This window comes from Pezoporus flaviventris, unplaced genomic scaffold (genome assembly GCF_033815535.1).
Source record: "Pezoporus flaviventris isolate CSIRO_AGI_PZ_B2104156 unplaced genomic scaffold, CSIRO_AGI_Pfla_v1 ptg000085l, whole genome shotgun sequence".
Classification (NCBI taxonomy): domain Eukaryota; kingdom Metazoa; phylum Chordata; class Aves; order Psittaciformes; family Psittacidae; genus Pezoporus; species Pezoporus flaviventris.
Window position 1 is genome coordinate 220,096 of NW_026892633.1, and position 16,080 is coordinate 236,175.

A 16,080-nucleotide genomic window follows, 5' to 3' on the forward strand; every position below is an offset into this window, starting at 1 on the left:
GGGAGTGTGATATAGTCAATCTGCCAGGCTTCCCCATATTTATACTTCAACCATCGTCCTCCATACCAAAGAGGCTTTAACCGTTTGGCTTGTTTAATTGCAGCACATGTTTCACACTCATGAATAACCTGGGCAATAGTGTCCATTGTTAAGTCCACCCCTCGATCACGAGCCCATCTATATGTTGCATCTCTGCCCTGATGGCCTGAAGCGTCATGGGTCCACCGGGCCAAAAATAATTCACCTTTATGTTGCCAATCTAAGTCCATCTGAGCCACTTCAATCTTAGCCGCTTTATCCACTTGTTGGTTGTTCTGGTGTTCCTCAGTGGCCCGACTCTTGGGTACACGGGCATCTACATGACGTACCTTCACCACCAGGTTCTGCACCCGGGCAGCAATATCTTTCCACAGTGCAGCAGCCCAGATGGGTTTACCTCTGCGTTGCCAGTTGCTCTGCTTCCATTCCTGCAATCACCCCCACAGGGCATTTGCCACCATCCATGAGTCAGTATAGAGGTAAAGTACTGACCACTTTTCTCATTCAGCAATGTCCAGGGCCAGCTGGATGGCTTTCACCTCAGCAAACTGACTTGATTCACCCTCTCTGTCAGCAGTTTCTGCAACTTGTCGTCCAGGACTCCATACAGCTGCCTTCCATCTCCGATGCTTTCCTACAGTACGGCAAGACCCATCAGTAAACAAGGCATACCGCTTTTCACTTCCTGACGGTTTATTATATGGTGGGGCCTCTTCAGCACGCACCGCCTCCTCCTCTGGTGACATTCCGAAATCTTTGCCCTCTGGCCAGTCCATGATGACTTCTAGAATGCCTGGACGACTGAGATTTCCTATTCGAGTTTGTTGTGTAATTAGTGCAGCCCATTTACTCCATGTAGCATCAGTTGCATGATGTGTAGAGGAGACCCTGCCTTTGAACATCCATCCCAGCACGGGCAGCCGGGGTGCCAGGAGGAGCTGTGCTTCAGTGCCAATCACTTCCGAAGCAGCTCGAACCCCTTCATAGGCTGCCAATATCTCTTTCTCAGTTGGGGTATAGATGGCCTCAGATCCTTTGTATCCCCGACTCCAAAAGCCGAGGGGTTGACCTCGAGTCTCCCCTGGAGCTTTCTGCCAGAGGCTCCAGGTAGGACCGTTCTCCCCAGCTGCAGTGTACAGTACATTTTTTACACCTGGCCCGGTCCGGACTGGTCCAAGGGCTACTGCATGAACTATCTCGCGTTTAATTTGCTCAAAGGCTTGTTGTTGCTCAGGGCCCCATTTAAAATCATTCTTCTTCCGGGTCACATGATAGAGAGGGCTTACAATCGAACTGTAATTTGGGATGTGCATTCTCCAGAACCCCACAGCACCCAAGAAAGCTTGCGTTTCTTTCTTATTAGTTGGTGGAGACATTGCTGTTATCTTGTTGATCACATCTGTGGGGATCTGTCTACATCCATCTTGCCATTTTATTCCCAAAAATTGAAATCTCCTGTGCAGGTCCCTTGACCTTACTCCGTTTTATGGCAAAACCGGCTTTCAGCAGGATTTGGATTATTTTCCTCCCTTTCTCAAAGACTTCTTCCGCTGTATCGCCCCACACAATAATGTCATCAATGTATTGCAGGTGTTCTGGAGCTTGCCCCTGTTCCAGTGCAGTCTGGATCAGTCCATGGCAAATGGTAGGGCTGTGTTTCCACCCCTGGGGCAGTCGGTTCCAAGTGAACTGGACACCCCTCCAAGTAAAAGCAAACTGTGGCCTGCACTCTGCTGCCAAAGGAATTGAGAAAAATGCATTGGCAATATCAATCGTGGCATACCACTTGGCTGCCTTTGACTTCTGCGGGACTGATGTGCCAGGCCATCTGATCCACACAGTCCAGTAAATCCGATTGTCCCCTATCTCCACCTGGCTGGAGGCAGGGCCCCTCTAATGGTCGTCACAGCATTGGACACTTAAGTCGTGGTAAAAGGGATTATTCTTCGTTATCACAGGAGCTGGAGTAAAATCAGCTCTTCCATTCCATCTGGGAAACTGCTCACCAGAGACTGAAGCCGTAGCTCTCATGGGACGATCAGTCTTGGCCCTTGCTCCCCTCTTCAGTTCACTCACCCGTTCCTCCAAAGCTGAAGTAGGTGTTCCATCCCACTTTGTCATGTCTTCTCCGTGATCCCGCAGTTAAAACCATAGGGTACCCCGTGGCGTATACCTCCTGAATCTCCTCTCTTGAACAATAGGACACCTTTTTTTAATAGCTGAGACGTGTGTTGGTACACGTGAGGAGCTGGATAAATCAGACAGATCGTCCCTCAATTGTTTGAGGTCCTGGGACAGTTTTTCCGCAGCGGAGATGATGGAAGGGGTGAGATTGTCTTTGAACTCTCGGAGTTTATGAACCATTTCATCCACTGTTAGTGGTACTATGTCATTCCAGGTTACTGTTGCCAATGAATGGGCATATGATGACGGTGCATTCTGTGTAAGTTTTCGCCACATGGGTCGTGTACATTCAACTTCATCTGGATCTATGGGTGCATCCCTGTTATTCGGCTTGATGTGATAGATCATCTCTGCGATGGCCGATTCCCTCAGAGACTGGATGCCTTTGTCTATAGTAGTCCACTTGGCCGAACGACTCATAACATTGTCCTTGTATGGAAACATTTCTTTCACAGCTGCCAAGAGCCACCTCCAAAGGCTGAGGGACTTTTTCTCTCTTGCAATTGCTTTGTCAGTTCCCCCTTCTCTAGCAAGTGATCCCAGCTGCTTGGCTTCTGTACCTTCTAGTTTGTGACCATCGGCCCCATTGTCCCAGCATCGGAGTAACCAGGTGATGATGTGCTCCCCTGGTTGACAGGTAAAATCTTTTCGCATATTCCGCAGCTCGGTTGAGGTCCGAGGTCGAGAAGTTACCTCTTCTTCTTCTTCTTTGTCATGTGATGATGACTCCTGATCAGATTCTGGACCGGGTGGTGAATTCATTGTTTCTTCATCTCGCTTCACCCTTCTTGCCTCTTTTTTGCTTGTTCTCTTGCGTACAGGGGCAACCGATATTGGTACGAATTGGTCCTCTGGTTTGGCTGCAGTGATTGTCACTGTGGTTCGAGTAGCAACTGTACTTGTTGCTGGGGGTGGTGCAACTGCTGTGGTTGGAGCTGGGGTAACCACGCTGTCTGTTGCAGTCGAAGTCTGAGCAGCTGCTGACGTGCTGTGGTATGGAATATTCCTTCATCTAGTTTGTGTCAGATGTTCTGTCTCTGCTCCCTCCTGGATTCCTGTGCACCTCCTCACTTGCAGAGCATGAGAGAATAAAAAGTCCTCGATCAGGTTAAGCACTACTTATTGACAACCATCAGTGTGTTATCAGCATTGTTCTCAGACTAAAGCCAAAACACAGCACTGCACCAGCTGCTAGGAAGAAAAATAACTATCACAGCTGAAACCAGGACAGGGAGAGAATCAGAAGGGTGAGAAAACTCATGAGTTAAAATAAAGACAGTTTAATAGGTAAAGCAAAACCTGCGCATGCAAGCAAAGGAAAATAAGGAATTCATTCACTAATTCCCATTGGCAGGCATACGTTTAGCAATTTTCCAGGAAAGCAAGGCTTCATTAAGGCTTAACAGTTCATTGGGAAGACAAATGTCATAACTCTGAACATCCTTTCTTCCTCCTTCTTCCCTACAGCCTTTATTGCTGAGTAGGACATCGTATGGTCTGGAATATCTCTTTGGTCAGTTGGGTCAGCTGTCCCAGCTGTGTCCCCTCCCAACTTCTTGTGCACCCCCAGCTTACTCGCTGATGTGGTGGTGTGAGAAGCAGAAAAGGCCTTGACGCTGTGTAAGCATTGGCTTCAGTAATGGTTAAAGCATTGGTGTGTTATCAACACTAAGTCACAAATCCCATGTACCCAAGAGTCACCTAAAGGGGGCCTACAAAAATATCTGGAGAGGGACATGCCCCTAACAAGAGCATGTAGTGATAGCACAAGGGGGAATGGGTTTAAGAGAAAAGAGGGGAAATTTAGATTAGATATTAGGAAAAAAAAATCTTCCCTGTGAGGGTGCTGAGGCCCTGGCACAGGTTGCCTAGAGAAGCTGTGGCTGCCCCATCCCTGGCAGTGTTCTAGGCCAGGTTGGATGGGGCTTTGATCAACCTGTTCTAGTGGAAGGTGTCCCTGCCAATAGTAGGGGGGGAGGATTAGATGATCGTTGAAGGTCTCTTCCAACCCAAACCATTCTATGATTCTTTGATTTTGTATATAAATTCATAATAATTTTAAAAGCCTATACTAATTTACCTTTAACAATAACACCCATTCCATGTTTTATTTATACGAACAATGATATAATAGGCATACATACATATTCATGAGGCTACGTATGGATTACATTACTTTCCAGGAAGTTCCCTGCATGTGTACAGAATTGTGGTGGTGGTCTCTGAGGGTCGTTTACTTCTTCCAACAATATTCGTCACTTCTGGCAGCCTTTGAAGCACACGCAGTAGATAATGTTTATACCAGCTTAATTGGTTCATTAGGATCACAGACATAATAATCCTCCTGTCCTCCTACTTATCAGTTAGTTTAACTGTAGCCCATCCTGGACTCCTGCCATTCCCAGATACTCCTTATCCCTGTGTCCTGTTCTAGGCTGTTTTTCTTAAAACTACGTCAACTGTAACAATTTATCTTGTACAAGAATTCTCAGTATGTTCTCTAGCTGTACTCTATTTTTTTTCTATGTATCATGCACCTCAGTAATTTTCCATTGCTACTATTACAAAGCCATCAAACTTAACATTACTTAGAACTGATTATAAAGGTTTCTATATTCCTTTTTGTAATTTTGTGCCCCCCCTTGTCTCAGTGGTTAGAGAATTTGCCAGTGAAGACTGAGGCAAATCAGTCATTAAGAACCTCAGCCTTCTCCAAATCCAGGGTAGCCAGTTCTCCTGAGAGCTTCTGGAGAGGGCCCATGTTGTCCCTAGTCTGTCTTTTATTTGTAACGTACCTATAGAATCCCTTCCTGTTATCTTTCACATCCCTAGCCAAGTTTAATTCTAAATGGGCCTTAACTTTCCTAACCTGGTCCCTAGCTTCCCGGAGAACATCCCTTGTTCTTCCCAGGCCACCTGTCCTTGTTTCCACCTTTTATAAGCCTCTTTTTTTCCTTCAAAGTTTCCTCAGCAGCTCCTTATCCATCCAAGGAGGTCTCCTGGCCCTCCTGCTGCGCTTCCTCCTCGGGTGGTCAACCTATGAAAGAGACATTCCCTTATGTTCCCAGCTGCCCCACCAGATTATTTACAGCATCATTTAAGAGTTCTGAAGGTTTTGAATGGCCTTTGGATACCCTCAAGACCTGCCTGCTGATTGTGATGGGGATCAGCATGTTGGCACACATACAGAGTGTGTTTTACCCAGGACCATTTAGTCTGATCTCGAAAGTTAAGCAGAGTCCAGTTTGGGACTTGCCTAGGGTTAGATGACGATATAGAAGGATCAAGAGGTTTTCCCCAAGGCTGGACAGTTGTGAGTGGCAGGGTGTGGGGGACAGTATGGGCAAGTGTCTAGTTCACTGGGCCCCTCCAGTGCTTTGGAAGCATTGGAGATGGAAGGCAGATGCATGGAGTCCCCAACAACAAGTTGCAGAATCTGCTGAAGGAGAGGGTGAATCGAGTCTGCAGAGGTGAAAGCCATCCAGCTGGCCTTGGACATTGCTGAACGAGAAAAGGGGGCAGTACTACTTTATACTGACTCATGGATGGTGGCAAATGCCCTGTGGGGGTGGTTGCAGGAATGGAAGCAGAGTAACTGGCAATGCAGAGGGAAATCCATCTGGGGTGAATTATTTTTGGCCCAGTGAGCCCACGACACTTCAGGCCATCAGGGCAGAGATGCAACATATATATGGGCTTGTGATCAGGGGGTGGACTTAGCAATGGACACTACTGCCCAGGTCACTCACGACTGTGAAACGTGCTGCAATTAAGCAAGCCAAGAGGTTAAAGCCTCTTTGGTATGGAGGACGATGGCTGAAGTACAAAAATGGGGAGGCCTGGCAGATTGACTGTATCACACTCCCACCAACCTACCAAGGCAAGCACCATGTGCTTACCATGGTGGAAGCAACCACCGGATGGCTGGAAACATACGCTGTGCCCCACGCCACTGCCTGGAACACTATCCTGGGCCTTGAGAAACAGATTTTGTGGCAACACGGCACCCCAGAGAGAAGCGAGTCAGACAATGGGACTCATTTCTGGAACAACCCTATGGAGACTTGGGCCAAAGAGCATGGCATTGAGTGGGTATATCACATCCCCTACCATGCACCAGCCTCTGGGAAAATTGAACGGTACAATGGGCTGTTAAAAACTACACTGAGAGCAATGGGTGGTGGGACTTTCAAACATTGGGATACACATTTAGCAAAAGCCACCAGGTTGGTCAACACCAGAGGATCTGCCAACAGGGCTGGCCCAGCCCAGTGAGAACTTTTACATACTGTAGAAGGGGACAAAGTTCCTGTGGTGCACATAAAGAAATTGCTGTGGAAGACAGTCTGGGTTATTCCTGCTTCAGGTAAAGGCAAATCCACTCGTGGGATTGCTTTAGCTCAGGGACCCGGATATACTTGGTGGGTAATGTGGGAAGATGGGGAAGTGCGATGTATACCTCAAGGGGATTTGATTTTAGGGGAAAACAGCCAATGAACTCAATTGTATGCTGTTTCCTGCTATGTAATACTTTTATAGCCCACCAACTAGATGTCTTCAGGTCATCAGCAACTGGCCCTGACTCCTCTCCGACCATCATCCCAACAAAGAATGAACTTTGATGAAACCAGACAAGTTCCACTGTGTCATCAGCAGGCAACGATCCAGCACTACACACAGCCTCTCCTGCGCTGAAACACTGTTACAAGAGATGGAGCCCGACAGCATGGACTCGATGGACTCAGCAGCTTTATAGGGATTTGTCCATGCACTAAGGAATGATCTCTCTCTCTCTTTGTGTGTATGTGTATATAAATATATATATGAGACAAGAGTGATGGTATACTGAAAAATATGGGATCTGAGCATGACGTGAATGGTATGGAATAAGGGGTGGATACTGTCCTGGGTTCAGCAGTAGCAGTCATTTTTCTCCTTCTTAGTAGCTGGTGCAGTGCTCTGGTTTTGACTTTCAGCCTGGGAACAGCGCTGATAACACTGATGTTTTTAGTTATTGCTAAGTAATGTTTACTCTGACCAAGGACTTTTCTGAGTCTCATGCTCTGCCAGGGAGGAGGGGAAGCCGGGAGGAAGCAGAGACAGGACACCTGACCCAAACTAGCCAAAGGGGTATTCCATACCACAGCACGTCATGCCCAGTATATAAACTGGGGGCAGTTACCCAGATGAGCTATATTGTTGTCGGGGTCAGGCTGGGTATCAGTTGGCGGTTGGTGAGCAGTTGCATTCTCTTCCCTTGTTATTTCCCTTATCATTGTTATTATTGGTAGTAGCAGTAGTGGTTCTGTGTTATACCTTAGTTACTGGACTGTTCTTATCTCAACCTGTGGCAGTTACATTCTTTCTATTCTCCTCCCCATCCCTCCGGGAGCGGGGGGAAGAAGGGGGGGGGAGTGAGTTACCGGCTGGGCTTAAACCACGACACCAGTGAATAGCCAAAGACAGTGTGTAGATAAGAAAGAGAAGGCTCAGAGAAATGAGGAGAGATAGGTAAAATGTGAATATAAAATGAAGTGCAAATATTCAAACAAAATCATTATAATGCATGTTTCCAAATGTGCAGTATCACCTGCTCTGCCTTAGTGTCTGAGACTTCTGAGGCTTTTTACTTCAAGTAAATCCTGCTGCTCCGGCTTATTCACCTCTCTCCCTGAGCTCCATCCAGATGTTTTGGGTATGTGAAGTGTTGCTTCAGTAAGAATAAATGAGTTCAGCATGACCGCAGAACCGACTGAGTGCAACCCTGTGCAGCACATCGTCTCCTAATTCCCGAGACCCCACAGTAGTGTACTGGGTTCAGCAGTAGCAGTCATTTTTCTCCTTCTTAGTAGCTGGTGCAGTGCTCTGGTTTTGACTTTCAGCCTGGGAACAGTGCTGATAACACCAATGTTTTTAGTTGTTGCTAAGTAATGTTTACTCTGACCAGGGACTTTCTGAGTCTCATGCTCTGCCATGGAGGAGGGGAAGCCAGGAGGAGTGAGCAAGCGTCTGCGTGGTTCTGAGTTACAGGCTGGGCTTGAAACATGACAGTTCTTTGTGGGCGCCCAACATGGGGCACAAAGAGTTGAGATAACGACGGATCTGACCAGAGTGTGTCTAATCGTATTTGTGATAAGCATTCATTGTTTTGGATTAATAGTCACTCGTCACGATGCTGATTTATTGGCTCTCAAAGTTGTTCTTCTTGATCTCAGAGTTTCAGCATGTCGTGCCTTACTTACAGCCGGTATTTGCCGGTTTAGTGTTTATTGGCTGGGGGGCTTGGGCTAAGGTTCTTGTTTCACTGTACTTTATGGTAATAGACTCATTGATCATGAAACTGATCTGGCTTGCGTTCTCAGTGTTGTCATCACCTCTATACTTTGGGAGGTATATAATGGAAGCGTTTAGCAATTACACATCTTTTTTCCCTCCTCGAGTGGTTCCTCGGGTATCGCTCGGCGGGTGGTGAGCAATTGTATTCTCTCCCCTTCTTATTTCCCTTATCATCATTATTATTAATGGTGGTAGCAGTAGTGATTTTGTGTTATACCTTAGTTATTGGACTGTTCCTATCTCAACCCATGGGAGTTGCATTTGTTTGGTTCTCTCTCCCCATCCCTCTGGGAGCAGGAGGAGGAAGAAGCAGGGGGAGTGAGCAAGTGGCTGCGTGGTTCTGAGTTACTGGCTGGGCTTAAACCATGACACTATTAGTTCAGAATGTGAACGCAAACCAAACCTAAAGGTTAAACATTTGCTCAACACATTTATTGATTCATTTTTTTCAGTCTGAGTCTTTTCTATTCATATCAATGTAATGCCTTTGAAACCATCAACACTGTTCGATGTTGCAGAAGAGTTTCAAACATTATTACATGAGGGTTGGGAAGATTTGTCAGAAAATGTAAAATATGCTAACTAGTTTTCCTTTAAAAACAAGATAGTTTCTTTCTCCTTATCAATCTACTCTGTTTCTGAAAATTTACATTGTAAAGTACTGAAAACTTTCAATTGAAACCTGCTGTACATCTACCCATTTTCATTTGAAGTACCTTCCTATTATTTGGCACCCACTGTTTTTGTTTGAAAATTATCATTACTTTAAAGGGGAAGTAATTTAATACAAAGAAAATACAATTGTAAAAAATATTATTCTTATGGAAGCACAGGAATTTTAAACCATTTTACATTTTGAATGGTTTAACTAAGACTGTGCCATCTTTGATGTGCTACAGGTTTTAGAGTTGCTAGATCCCTAACTAGCTCTCATTAATCCCAGTGTGATAGATTTATTTTTTATCTACTAGATGTCAATTATTAGTACTAATTACTAATCCTAGGAGAGGGCCACGGGGTGGAGGTCTGGAGCAGCTCTGGGACTATGCTGGAGGTATAGGGCAGTGCCAAAGAACTTCAGGGAAGGGGTGCCTGGGTAGAGCAGGAGCTGAGCCAGGGCTGCTCACAGGTGAGCCACAGCGCATCACTCCAGTACACCACCTTCCCCTTTCCATGGCTCCAGACCACCCCTAGCCCCAGCACAGCTCCCCCTGTCCCAGCATGCTGGCCTCCCCACCATTTCTTTCACATTGCCTGGGATATTCCAGGGTTTTGAGGACCCCAGCTGTGGGGTCCCAGCTCACCTTCTCTTCAGTTGTGGTCACAGTTCCGGTGCCAGCAGGCAACACTTGGAAGTGGCTCTGTTGTCCCATAGAGGCCCTGGCACAGCCCTCCCCCCCAAGCTTCATACCCTCTGCTCAACTGTAACATGTTGGATGTAGAGGGGCCATTGCCATCAGACCCGCTGGCTGCACCTAGGGCTTTCCATCCCCAGCCTCTCAACCCACAGCTATAGGACAGGAACAGGAACCATCACCATCAGCCCAACCAGGGACATCTAGGGCTACCAGGGCAGCAAAGTGGGCCCTGGCTCCTGAGAGCAGCTTACAAAAGAAAAAGGGAGAAGCCCTGAGGTGCACAAAAAGGAAAAAGGGGAAAAGAACAAATCAAGAGCTACGGGATGAAAAGAAGAAAACCACCACAGGATGACAGAGCAAACTGATGACTACGAGTCACAGCCAGCCAAAAGCAGAAGGCCCAGTGGCACACAGCACCCCTATCTCCCAGCACTGTCCCCACAGACCCCAGCCCTCTGCCCCAGACACACTGAGGACACCTTGGGGTGCTGTAGGCAAAGTCAGGAGCAGCCTGGGGACCTCATGCAGCCCGGGGGGGAGGGGAGGGTAGCTGCCCCTGGGATGATGGGAAATGCCACAACAGCCCCAAATGTCTATAAATCCCCAGCAGCCCTGTGAGCAGTGATGGAGTTCTTTGGGATGCCTCCCAGTGACCCAAAAATGGTCTAAAAGACCTTGGGACCAGCTCCCACTCCCTCAGAAGCAATAGGAGGCTTCCTTCCCTTGGGTACAGTCCTCATGCACTTCTTACTGAATGTAAAGGGACTGCAGGACCCACAGCCATGAGTGTAAAAAGTAAAGCAATTATTTATTAATGCACCTAACACCTGGGAGTGAGTCTGCTATGGGGCTCCGTGCTCCACTATGCTTACCCCTTCTCCTCTGACCCCATAAGAGTCATCACTGGAGCAGCGTTCATCAGTGTAATGCAGAAGAGTCAGCTCCTACTGCAGCAGTCCATGGTGTGTCAAGTCAGTGAGCAGCTGTGAGCCTCCTTCCTTGCTTTTTCTTTCAGGGATAAGATTAAGCTCTGGTATTTGAGAGGAGGATCCCTGACCTCACCCACTCGTTCCTCTGCCTTACCCCTTGACTAGGACTCTGCAAGAAACTTGCACAGCTCTCAGGCTGCCCGCCACCTCAACATTCTGGCTCAGTGCATTGTGCCTGCATTATACTGAACTGAGACCTCAGATCAGGGTGCAGAGCTTAATGCAGGGTGGTTGGAAGGTTACTCTAGTAATCCTAACCAGAAGACTATTGTATGATCATGGAGCTAGTGATCCACATAACAGTTAACCTGATAAGGTGCAGGACTGAGCTGTGCTATGCTGCACGTATAGCTTTGCCTTCCAGCCTGTGCTGTGCTATGCACATCCCTTGCTAACAAAATAAACTTAGTTGGCTAACAGTAAAAAAGGAGCCTGTAGGCAGCTCCCACTTGGCACTGGTAATTAGAGAGAGCACCTACATGTCTTGATTTTAAAGTGAAGCAGCAGGTTCCCATGTGAACACCCTTTCCTCTGATTGTTAGAGAGGGTGAAGTTTTTACAATAAAATAATCATATAAAATAGTAAAGTGATTATATTTGAGAAATTTATACATCAATAGTGAGGCTTTGTATAATAGAAGACGTTGTAACTTTGCCGTTTTGTATCATAGTTACTCTGTAACTACATGATACAATGGTAGTCTTGGTAGCAAGAGCTAACATAACTGCATATGGTGAGGGGAGTATAGGTGTATGTATTGTAAAACTCTACCCAAGCAGAACCTAAGTTTAAGAAAGCCAAAAACGGCATACCAGAAGCATCCTGGTGAAGATAAGAGAATGCTAACGTCCGGAAGACGATTGGGACCTGGCCAAGTAAAGGAAAGGTGAAAAGGACAACCTGAGGAAGACTTCTTACTTCATCTGAGGAAGACTCCTTACTTCATCAGGGCGACCACCAGAGGGGGCTGCGCAAGCGCAGAAGAGGCTGATGTCGTAATAGATTGATGTAGCAATCTTTGATGCACATGTATTAGTCAATGATGTAATCTGTGTTGAATATGTATTAGTTACGAAATTTTTAGTGTATAAATTGCGAACGCGATGTGACGGGAATCGGAACCAGATTTGGGTGCGTACCCCTGGTTCCCGGCGCCTCAATAAAGCACCTCATATAACCATCCCGGTGGTTATGTGTTTGTCTCGACGCTAACATTTTGGCGACCCAGATGGGACCTCGCGGGCATTGCTGAGGAGGATCGCGTTTCGATCCTGCTCCAGCTGGCACCGAGAGATTCTTGGGGAGCTATCGACCGCGACCGACCTCCGCTGCTCACGACGGACCTCTGATACGGTAAGAAAGGTGCTTTTGATCTAGGTTACGGTACCGATTTTTAGTAAATGTATGGTATTGACCTTTGGTAAAGGTCTGGTAAAAAGCCTGCCTGTCTTGATTTTAAAGTGAAGCAGCAGGTTCCCATGTGAACATCCTTTCCTCTGATGACAGAGATGACAAATAGATTTTTTTCTTCTAAAAATTACTGTAAGAGCTCTAAAGACCAAGATGCTAGTGGAACCTCCCTACAGAGGGGATCTGCATGATATGCTGTGACTTGACTGAAGGTCCCTCTGGTTCTGTGCAAATCAGAGTTCCAAGCATCTGAAGGACACAGAACTATCCATCCTAACCTCTTTTTCCTTCTAGTGTTAAATTCAATAAATGGAATTTTAATCAATACCTTGTGGAGTGTGAGTGCCTTTCTGGGATCAATAATCCAAAGCTTATTATCTCAGGATTTAGACCTGTCTATTTAACAATAAGCTATAAACCCTAAACTCTAGCTGAAAAACTGCAAATCTCAGAACCCAAATGATTGCTGGGGCTTTACAACGTATCATAGAATCACAGAATGGTTTGGATTGGAAAGGACCTTAAGATCATCTAGTTCCAACACCCCTGCCATGGGCAGGGACGCGTCACAGTAGACCATGTCACCCAAGAATCTAGCTGAGGTTAGTTTTAAAACCTATGCCCTGAGCAGTGAACCATAAATCCTGACTAATAAATACCAAATCCCACAAAATTAACAAGAAGACCACAACACCTGAGTGAGAAAATATCAACAAGAAATTCTAAACTATAAACTGAACAAGAAAACCTCCAAACCCTTGGATTTACGCAAGAAAAAACAAAACATGGGAGCAAGAAAACAGTAGAGAAACCAAGGAATTTCTGCGCACAGATTAAAACATTTCATTCGCGAGTGCCGCAGAACTGTAAGACACATCACAAACACTTTATAGTTGCTGTTTATAAGCCTGGTTTTAGACACCGTTCAAAAGTGGCCATATGCAAGAAGCAGTACATGGAACTGTGCTAAGCTGCACTTGCACTGAACCTACCTCCCAACTCCTGTACGAGACCCACGACCGTTTGCGTTACCCGGGCTATCCAGAAGGTGGGGCAGTGTCCAGGGTGACTAGTTGTCGCGGTTTAAGCACAGCCCTTAACTCTGAACCCCGCAGCCGCTCACTCACGTGGGGCACGAAGGGCTGAGATAACGACAGGCAGGCAGGGTGTGTGGGATAGTATGGGCGAGTATCTAGGCCAGTGGGCCGCTCCAGGGCTTTGGAACTTCACCACTGAACAAGTGCAAAATCTGGAAAAAACAGTAAAACACTTAAATGAGGTGTGTTGTCATTCTGGTCATACCAGAGAGGGACAAATCATGGCAACGTGCTGGGGCTTGGCCTACACTTACAGAGCCCTGTTCAACACTATCCAGCACCTTCAAAGGGAAAAAGATGTCTCTGGATCTGATAGCAAAGCAACAGACAATGCAGCTACTCCAACTCCAAACACAGCAACTACACCAACCCCAGTGACAAGTACAGCAGCTACTAAAACCCCAAAAGCAACAGACAATGCAGCTGCTGGTGCTACTCAACCTCCAAGCACAGCAGCTTCACCAACCCCAACAACAGACACTGCAGCCACTCCAACCACAGTGATAGTCACTGCAGCTAAACCAAAGGACCAATTCGTGCCAATATCAGTTGCCCCTATAAGCAAGGGGAAAAGCATACAAGAGGCACAAAGAGCAACCTGTACAGTGAATAAAGATGAAGAACCAATGCACTTACTACAGGGGACAGCATCTGAACAGGAGTTATTATTACGTGGATCAGAGGAAGAAGAAGAGGTGACTTGTTGACCCCAGACCTCAACCGAGCTACGGAATATGCGAAAGGATTTCACCCGTCATCCAGGGGAGCACATTGCCACCTGGTTGCTCCAATGCTGGGACAATGGGGACGATGGTCATGAACTAGAAGGTAGGTAAACAAACCTCCTAAAAAGTGTGCTCCATACAAATTCTTTTAAACACAGGCTTGTTCTTAGAGAAAATAAGTAAAAAGCATAATGAAGGAAGAATTATTTTATAGGGGAAAAAAAAATCAGCTATGTTTGCACATGCAACAGATTTGCCACATCCACTGCAGGGGTTATTATTTGTGTGAGATTACCTTGCATACAGTTTTCTAATGATTTGCTTTAAGTCAGAGAATACAGTATCATGTTTTGCTAGTGGCATCCATGACACATTGGGGCAGCAGGTGCTGCAGGAGCAAAGCAAGACTTCCTAAGGATATTCACTGTGAACGGCTAAAAACTGCCTTAAAGGCCAGTATAGAAAGGCTGATATGAGTTCCCAGCAGAGAAAGACAAAGTCCTAGGTTCAGCAGTAGCAGTCATTTTTCTCCTTCTTAGTAGCTGGTGCAGTGCTGAGTTTTTGACTTTCAGCCTCGGAACAATGCTGATAACAACGATGTTTTTAGTTATTGCTAAGTAATGCTTACTCTGACCAAGGACTTTGCGAGTCTCATGCTCTGCCAGGGAGGAGGGGAAGTCAGGAGGAAGCAGAGACAGGACACCTGACCCAAACTATCCAAAGGGGTATTCCATACCACAGCACGTCATGCCCAGTATATAAACTGGGGGCAGTTACCCAGAAGAGCTAGATCGTTGTTCGGGTCAGGCTGGGTATCAGTCGGCAGGTGGTGAGCGGTAGTATTCTCTTCCCTTGTTATTTCCTTTATCATTATTATTATTGGTGGTAGCAGTAGTGGGTTTGTGTTATACCTTAGTTACTGGACTGTTCTTATCTCAACCTGTGGGAGTTACATTCTTCTGATTCTCCTCCCTGCCCCTCCAGGAGCGGGTGGAGGAAGGGAGGGGAGGGGGGAGTGAGCGAGAAGCTGTGTGGTTCTGAGTTACCGGCTGGGCTTAAACCACAACAGACAAGAAATGGTTATACAAGCAGAACCATCCAGAAGAATGGGCAAGTAGGTATTCAGTTAGCTTCAGAACTATAGCATTTGCTTAGCTAAGAAAGAAAAGGTTCAGCAACAAGTCTAGAAGAAAACAGTTTTTATTTGGCCTATGTGTGAAAGCCTAAATAATGCAACCCAGTTATGTCACAGTATATGCAGTTTTCAAAGGATACAAGATAACTTCCACTAGGTAATGAATAGTGGCTTTAATGATAAATGGTGTATCTTTTGCTCTTCCAGCCATCCACACAGGGTTGGGATCTGAAAAGACTGTTGCAACTAAAATAGGGAAAGGAACAGCTGCCAGTATGATAATGACTGTAATTCATAGTTGTACATTCAGGCTTACCATATCTATCCCAATATGCTGCAATGATGTTTGTTAGATCATAGTCACTTGAAAAGAGACTTGTGCCATTGACCACAGACACCTGTTACAACAAGGAGATACTTGCATTATTTGTCCACTCTTCAAGGAAAAAAGAGTTTCCTCACATTGTATCTGGTATCCAATCCACAATGGTTAAGTAATTGCCTATGGTTCAGTTTCAGGTGTCCATTCATATAGAGTTGAAACCCTGACACAGGAGAAAAACACTGAAGAGCCATGCTCTGCATCACAAGCATCGACATTCTCTGAAATGGTGAACACGAGAAAAGAGAATTTGGGGGGGGGGGGACAGGGGGACGGAACAGGACACGACACAACACAACACACTTTTCTACTTCTTTGTTTTTTACAGATTTTCTGCATTGATTTTATTTTTTTCATGACTCCCAGTTTCAGACTGTCACATCACAACAAGGGAATACCAAATAAGAAATTTTATTTTATTTTT

The 16,080-nt window shown here is 46.1% G+C and overlaps 1 long non-coding RNA gene across 1 annotated transcript; it reads right to left on the reverse strand.

Annotated features, from left to right (window-relative positions):
- Positions 1-15,213: 15,213 nt before the first annotated feature.
- On the reverse strand, positions 15,214-15,843 carry LOC133280700 (uncharacterized). Its single transcript, XR_009747270.1, has 3 exons — positions 15,737-15,843; positions 15,591-15,672; positions 15,214-15,520 (listed from the first exon to the last, which is right to left on the reverse strand). It is a non-coding gene; the product is annotated as an uncharacterized LOC133280700 (long non-coding RNA).
- Between the last annotated feature and the right edge of the window lie 237 nt (positions 15,844-16,080).